This window comes from Pristiophorus japonicus, chromosome 15, assembly GCF_044704955.1.
Source record: "Pristiophorus japonicus isolate sPriJap1 chromosome 15, sPriJap1.hap1, whole genome shotgun sequence".
NCBI classification, from domain to species: Eukaryota; Metazoa; Chordata; class Chondrichthyes; family Pristiophoridae; genus Pristiophorus; species Pristiophorus japonicus.
The window spans coordinates 49,809,749-49,817,470 of NC_091991.1; positions in this window are offsets into that span (position 1 = coordinate 49,809,749).

The window sequence follows — 7,722 nt, forward strand, 5'->3', positions numbered from 1 at the left end:
GGGAGGTGATGGACAGAAGACGGGGTGAGTAGAGATAGAGACTGGGGCGGGGGGAGAGACAGAGACTGGGGGGGAGACGGAAGGGAAGTGGGAGAGGGATCGGAGAGGATATAGAGGAAACTCAGGGGAGACGGATTACATTCTTCCAACCCCCTTTACACCCACACATGATATTTCGGAAAGCTCAGTACCTGTGTGATAAGGGACAAGGTTGGAGTGGATGAAATCTGGAAGTCACGACAATGTCACTATTCACTTCATACCAAATAAACCTGTTAACAGTTCGTGATCCACACACAAGGCATCATCTATGGCGTTGTGGGTGGGGGGTAAGATCAGGGACTTGGGCTGGGATGGGGTCAGGAACTTGGGCTGGGGGAGGCATGAACTTGGGCTGGGGGGGAGGGATGAACTTGGGCTGTGGGGGTTTGAACTTGGGCTGGGGGGGTTAAGGAACTTGGGTTGGGGAGGTAAGGAACTTGGGCTGGGGGGATCATGAATTTGGGCTGGGGGGCATGAACTTGGGCTGGGGAGGAGGGATGAACTTGGCTGGGGGGGAGGGTTGAACTTGGGCTGGGGAGGGGAGGGTTGAACTTGGGCTGGGGGGGGTTAAGGAACTTGGGCTGGGGGATAAGGAACTTGGGCTGGGGGATCATGAATTTGGGCTGGGGGGGGCATGAACTCGGGCTGGGGGGAGTCAGGAACTTGGGCTTGGGTTGTCAGGAACTAGTGCTGGGATGGGGGAGCTCTCTCCGGTCTGGGGTCTGAATTCAGAATGGCTCGAATTACACTTTGCAACGTCACTCAGAACTTGGGCTGGGCGGTTCCAATTACACATTCCAGAGAAACCTCTGGGTGTGGCTCATTGTCCAAGTGGACTAATCAGCAATCAGGTCATGTGATCATGGAGAGCCAATCATAGCATGTTTTAGTGCCAAAAGCTGTGTCCTAAATTGAAAGACTAATTAGTGGGTTAGTTACTTCTTTGGAGATTTTTTTTTTCCTTCTGGAAGTGATAAAAATTCTTTAATTCAGGAGGGGCCAAGGTCAAGACTGCAAATTTAAGAAACGCTCATTAAAATAGTAAATGGAAAGCAAATACTCAATGGCCTCCGGATCTCAGGTGGTGCTACTATAGCAGGAAACTAGTAAGAATTTGCCCAGTCAATAGACCAAGGGGTGCGGGCATGTGGGTGCATGTGTGGGGTGCATGTGTGTATCCAACCTTCTGACACACCAGTAAGTTCATACTGGGGAGAGGCTGTTCACCTGCTCAGTGTGTGAGAAGGGATTCACTAATTCATCCCGTTGGAAGAATGTGATCCACGTCCAACAGAGGGGAGCGAATGTGATCCGTCTTCCTTTCTGGATCATACTCTCGCTCTCATCCTCCCCCCTCTGATCCCCTGACCTTCTCCTCAGGGAGGAAAGTATGGTTGAGGCCATAGGCCACAGCCCTGCGGCTAGGCTCATGCGCGATTCCAGTGGTGAGAGGGGCGCGGTGTTTAGGTTCTGTCTCCATACAGTGCACAAACGCAGGAGCCCTTGAAAATACCACTCCGAAGATTGATTTGCCCCGAGTGCACACTGGAAATATGCAAAAAAAAGCAAGGAAATTCATCCCTGTAGTATTTAAGCCAATCAGAAAAGTAATATATAGATCATTCATGCTACATAAACATTGTGTAGTATTCTGGTGTGGTATATATTTGTTGCTGTGCACATGAGGTGTGATGCGCGACATACACAAGACTTTTAAATGGAGATACATTTATTACTCTGGCGAGAGTGCCTATCTCCCACTTAATGCTAATTATCACTTCACCATTAATACATGTGCTGTTCCCCTTTGCGTCACGATAATCAAAAGCGAGTTAAAAGGCCTATAGAGATTTTATTGAAACCTCGTCTTCTTTTGCTGTTATAAATCACCTGGACTCTCCCCCTACAAGTGGAGATTTAGTATTCTGTATAGATCATAAATGTTATTCAAATATTAAACATTAAGAAACGTTCCTCTCTCTTTAAATGTGATGACTTTTTAGGACAGGGAACCTTTCTAATGACAGTTTAGTTTGAAACTTGCTAAGTAATCAGGGATTTAATGGTGCGCGATGCAGCGTTGGGAATCTGCGGCAATGCAGTTGCATTCTTCCCATTTACACAGTTCCCCCGGCGAGAACAATCAGTGCCCACGTCAATCTTGCTGGTGTAACACGAGCTGGCTGCTCCACGCCTTAACTGAACGCCTGCAGCACGCACACCGAGCACTGCAAGACAACAGCGACAAGGCGCAGGAGCCTGAACTGGGACAGCAAGGCACGGAGCGTGGTGTTTAACAGTGAAACTCGCATCATGAGCGAAAATGTGAATATGTGCACTAATGTAGAACGACACAGCACTTCTCTCCTTGCTCCACACTAGTTACCCTGGATCCGGGCATACTTCCAGGGACGCGCGTTGCCTCACGTGTCCGTTCCACGTGCCGGATAGGATTCGGCACAAATAAACACAACGTGACCGCTGCTGCAGGCTGCACATGGCGGGCAGGCGGGCAGCGCAACAAGAAGCGCCAAGGCAGCGCTGGAAACCGGCTCGGAGAAAAGAGCACGTCGGATCATGAACTGCCCTCCTTAATGAAATGCAATAGCGCCAGGCTTTGTGGGGAGCTGAAGTCTGAGGGTTTCTGCAATGCCCGGTGTCACCGGACTGATCCCAAATACATAGCGAGAGCTTTTCATTTTTTTTAAAACTCTTTTTCGCTTATTGAATCTAGGAGCCTTTCGGACAGTTGGAGATCCGGCAGCGGATTCCGCTGAGAACAGACCTCAGTAATACTACACTCTCTGGCCATGGAAGTCGAGCTGTACACGTGTGCCTGCAGGCGTGCACAGAGCTCCGCTTATCGGCAGCCAAACATTAGTTACATTTTGATGTTACAAGATCTGACATGATCGTCAACTTTGATCATATTAAAAGTTTTTTTTTAAATAACGCGATCGAACTGTCCACCTAGGAGTCTTCAGAGTTGGTTTTGCACCAATTACATACTGCAACCCAGTGAAAAGCCAAAGTAATGTGATAGTCTTTTCGTATTAGCGAATTATTTTCATTATAATTAGGAAACACTCCAAAGGCATGAACATAAAATTAATGTCATTGTACAAGTGCTCCTTTGAGGCAAATCGGTATTGTAAATTTGCAGATGTGGAAATTCTGCAAGTGTTCTGATCCCCCACCCATAACTTCCTTGGGAGATCAGTGGAACTCTCAGACAAACAAAGGGCATTTTCTGCCATTTGCTTCATTGCGAGTTACATCGGGAGAACACCCATGGAATTTCAGGGCCACAGTGAGAGGGAGTGTTCCAAGGCCCCATGCCACTGATGGGATCTTGAATGCTCATTAGAAACATTCACCACTATTTTTCTGCCCATTAATGCCAATGCTAGGTCTCTCACCGTGTGCAAGGGCCTGCTGGTAGCATGGAGCTGTATGTATAGCTCCTAATGTCTATATGTATCACATGTAGTAGCTCCAACATTTGCACATTCTATACAGGTAAAATGTGTGTTACTACAATATACTCTGTGCGGTTCCCAACGCTTGTATGTTATTGGGGTAATTGTGGAATTGCTGTGTCCTTGTATTATTACTATCTACAGGATATATATCTGCAGTGAATGCATATTATCATTGCACACTCTGTGTAGTTTGGAATGCATTTATGTTAATATACTCAATGTCTCTAGTCATGCTGTCTGTGGTTTATTGCAGTATGTTTTGTTCACAGTGCCGGTGAGTTGTGATACTGTATGTTCAGTTGGCAGATTCCTCATGTTATTACCATGTATTTTATGTGTAGTTTGTAGCATACAAACCATTTTTGTTAAAAAGCACTCACCTGTATTAATACCACAAACTGTGCAGTTTCAGTACCTGTCCGTGAGCTATTATTCTGCACTGTCGCCTTGCAATTATGTCTCCACCACTTCCTGTTCAATACTCCTTTGTCTGGTTTCCACCCTATCAACCGCACTGAGACTGTACTGATCAAAGTGAGAAACAGCAACCTGTGGCCATGGGTCGCCTGCACTGAAGTATGGCGGAGAGGCACTACTGGTGCGAATACACGACCTCATCTGGAGGGAGGAGAGCATGCCGGTAGATCTTAGAGATGCAGTGAACGTGACCATCTTTAAAAACAGGAGACAAGTCCAACTGCGGCAACTACAGAGGAATTTCCCTGCTATCAATCACTGGGAAAGTCGTCGCTAGATTCCTCCTCAACCGTCTTCTCCTGTGGCTGAGTAGCTCCTGGAGTCGCAGTGCGGATTTCGTCCCTTCCGGGGCACAACGGACATGATTTTTGCAGCTCAACAGCTACAGGAAAAATGCAGGGAACAGCGCCAGCCCTTATACATGGCCTTCTTCGACCTTACAAAGGCCTTTGACACTGTCAACCGCGAGGGTCTATGGAGCGCCCTCCTCCGCTTCGGATGCCCCCAAAAGTACGCTCACCATCCTCCACCTGCTCCACGATGATATACAGGCCGTGATCCTTACTAATGGATCCATCACAGACCCAATTCACGTCCGGACCAGGGTCAAGCAGGGCTGCGTCATCGCCCCAACCCTCTTAATCTTCCTCGCTGCCATGCTCCACCTCACAGTTGACAAGCTCCCCGCTGGAGTGGAGCTAAACTACAGAACGAGTGGGAAGCTGTTCAACCTTCGCCGTCTCCAGGCCAGGTCCAAGACCACTCCAACCTCTGTCAACGAGCTACAGTACGTGGACGACGCCTGCGTTGTGCACACACAAAGGCTGAACTCCAGGACATAGTGGACGTATTTACCGAGACGTATGAACATATGTGTCTTATGCTAAACATCAGTAAGACATAGGTCCTCCACCAGCCTGTCCTCACCGCACAACACTGCCCCCCAGACATCAAGATCCACGGTGTGGCCCTGGACAATGTGGACCACTTCCCTTATCTCGGGAGCCTCCTATCAACAAGATCTGGCATTAACGACGAGATCCAGCACCGCCTCCAATGCGCCAGTGCACCCTTCAGCCGCCTGAGGAAAAGAGTGTTTGAAGACCAGGCCCTCAAAACTGTCACCAAGCTCATGGTCTACAGGGCTGTAGTAATACCCGCCCTCCTGTATGGCTCAGAGACATGGACCATGTACAATAGACACCTCAAGTCGCTGGAGAAATACCACCAGCGATGTCTCCGCATGATCCTTCAAATCCCCTGGGAGGACAGATGCACAAACATTAACGTCCTCGTCCAGGCCAACATCCCCAGCATTGAAGCACTGACCACACTTGATCAGCTCCACTGGGCAGGCCACATAGTTCGCATGGCAGACACGAGACTCACAAAGCAAGCGCTCTACTCGGAACTCGTTCACGGCAAACGAGCCAAAGGCGGGCAGAAGAAATGTTACAAGGACACCCTCAAAGCCTCCCTGACAAAGTGCAACATCCCCACTGACACCTGGGAGTTCCTGGCCATAGACCGCCCTAAGTGGAGGAAGTGCATCCGGGAGGGCGCTGAGCTCCTCGAGTATCGTCGCCAAGAGCATGCAGAAATCAAGCGCAGGCAGCGGAAGGAGCGTGCGGCAAACCAGGCTCCCTGCCCACCCTTTCCCTCAACAACTATCTGTCCCACCTGTGACAGAGACTGTGGTTCTCGTATTGGACGGTACAGCCACCTAAGAACTCATGCTAAGAGTGAAAGCAAGTTTTCCTCGATTCCAAGGGACTGCCTATGATGATGATGATTTTAACCGAATCCTCCCAGTGGGAATAGGGTGAATTTGGGTCAGATGTGCGTTTTGCAACCTGTCTGATTTTACTGTCATTCAAGTCAATGGAAAGTAATGTCGGGTAGGATGTACAACAGGCATCTGACCCGAACCTGCCCCATTCCCGCACGGCAGGTTAGGTTAAAATTGGTGCGAATATCACTTGAATGACCACTTCAACATCTCTCCGTCTTTCAGGTGAGACGATAACCCAAGGTCCCGTCTGCTCTCTCAGGTAGATGTCAAAGATCCCATGGCACTATTTCGAAGGAGAGCAGTAGAGTTATCCCCGGTGTCTTTGCCAATATTTATCCCTCAATCAACATCACTAAAACAGATTATCTGGTCATTATCACATTGCTGTTCGTGGGAACTTGCTGTGCACAAATTGGCTGCCGCATGTCCTTCATAACATCAGTGACCACACCTCAATAGTACTTCATTGGCTGTAAAGCATTCTGGGACATCAGGTGGTCGTGAAATGTGCTATATAAATGCAAGTCTTTTTCTCTCCAGTCCACCACCATGGCATTCTGTCTCCTGGTTAGAAAACATTACATCTTCTTAAATGGTTTCTCCTCCAATGCCACATCTTCGGTACACCCCAGAACACCATTCCTTATCTGCTCCTCATTATGTGCTATTCCTTGGTGATATGATCCAGAAGCATAGGATCAGCTTGTGCGTCAAAAACACCTAGTTCATCTCCAACATGCACTTCTATTTTCCAACCTGCCTGTTCAATAGTAATGCCTAATGAGATGAATTTTCCTCGAACTTAATGTGGCAAAACTGAATCCAATCATTTTAGCTCTTGCATCGCGTACATGCTTCTGGCCTAGATTCCATCAACCTCCCTGGTGCCAATTCAGGGTAAATTGATTCAAGCGCATCACTTAGACTGACAGGTGCAGTTCTGAGAGTATTGCAATGTGTTTCAGGTGAGATGCCACCTCAGGTATACACAAAAGATCTCGTGGCACTATTCAAAGATTGATTGAATTTTTTGAGGAGGTAACCAGGAGGGCCAATGAGGACAGTGTGTATGATGTAGTATATATGGATTTTAGCAAAGCTTTTGATAAAGTCCCACATAGCAAATTGGTCACGAAAGTAAAAGCCCATGGGATCCAGGGCAAAGTGGCAAGTTGGATCCAAAATTGGCTCAGAGACAGGAAGCAAAGGGTAATGGTTGATGGGCATTTTTGTGACTGGATGTATCCATTGGGGAACCACAGGACTCAGTGCTGGGTCCCTTTTGTGGTATATATCAATGACTTGGACTTGAATGTTGAGGGTATGATAAAGAAGTTTGCAGATGACACTAAAATAAACTGTGTGGTTGATAATGAAGAAGAAAGCTGTGAACTGCAGGAAGATATCAATGTACTGGTCAGGTGGGCAGAACAGTGGCAAATTGAATTCAATCCGGATAAATGAGGTAATGTATTTGGGGAGGTCTAACAAGGCAAGGGATACACATTAAATGGTACAACACTGAAAAATGAACAAAGGGACCTTAGAGTGTAGGTCCACAGATCTCTGAAGGTAGCAGACCAGGTAGATAAGGTGGTTAAGAAGGCATGGAATACTGACGAAAGGCTCATCGACCCAAAACATTAGCTCTGCTTTCTCGCCACAGATGCTGCCTGACCTGCTGAGATTTCCAGCATTTTCTGTTTTTATTCCAGATTCCAGTATTTTGCTTTTGTATGTGGAATACTTTCCTTTATTAGTCGAGGCATGGAATACAAGAGCAAGGACATTATGCTTGAACTGTATAAAATACTGGTTAGGCCACAGCTGGAGTACTGTGTGCAGTTCTGGTCACCACATTACAGGAAATATGTGATTGCACTGGAAAGGATGCAGAGGAAATTTACAAGAATGTTGCCTAGACTGGAG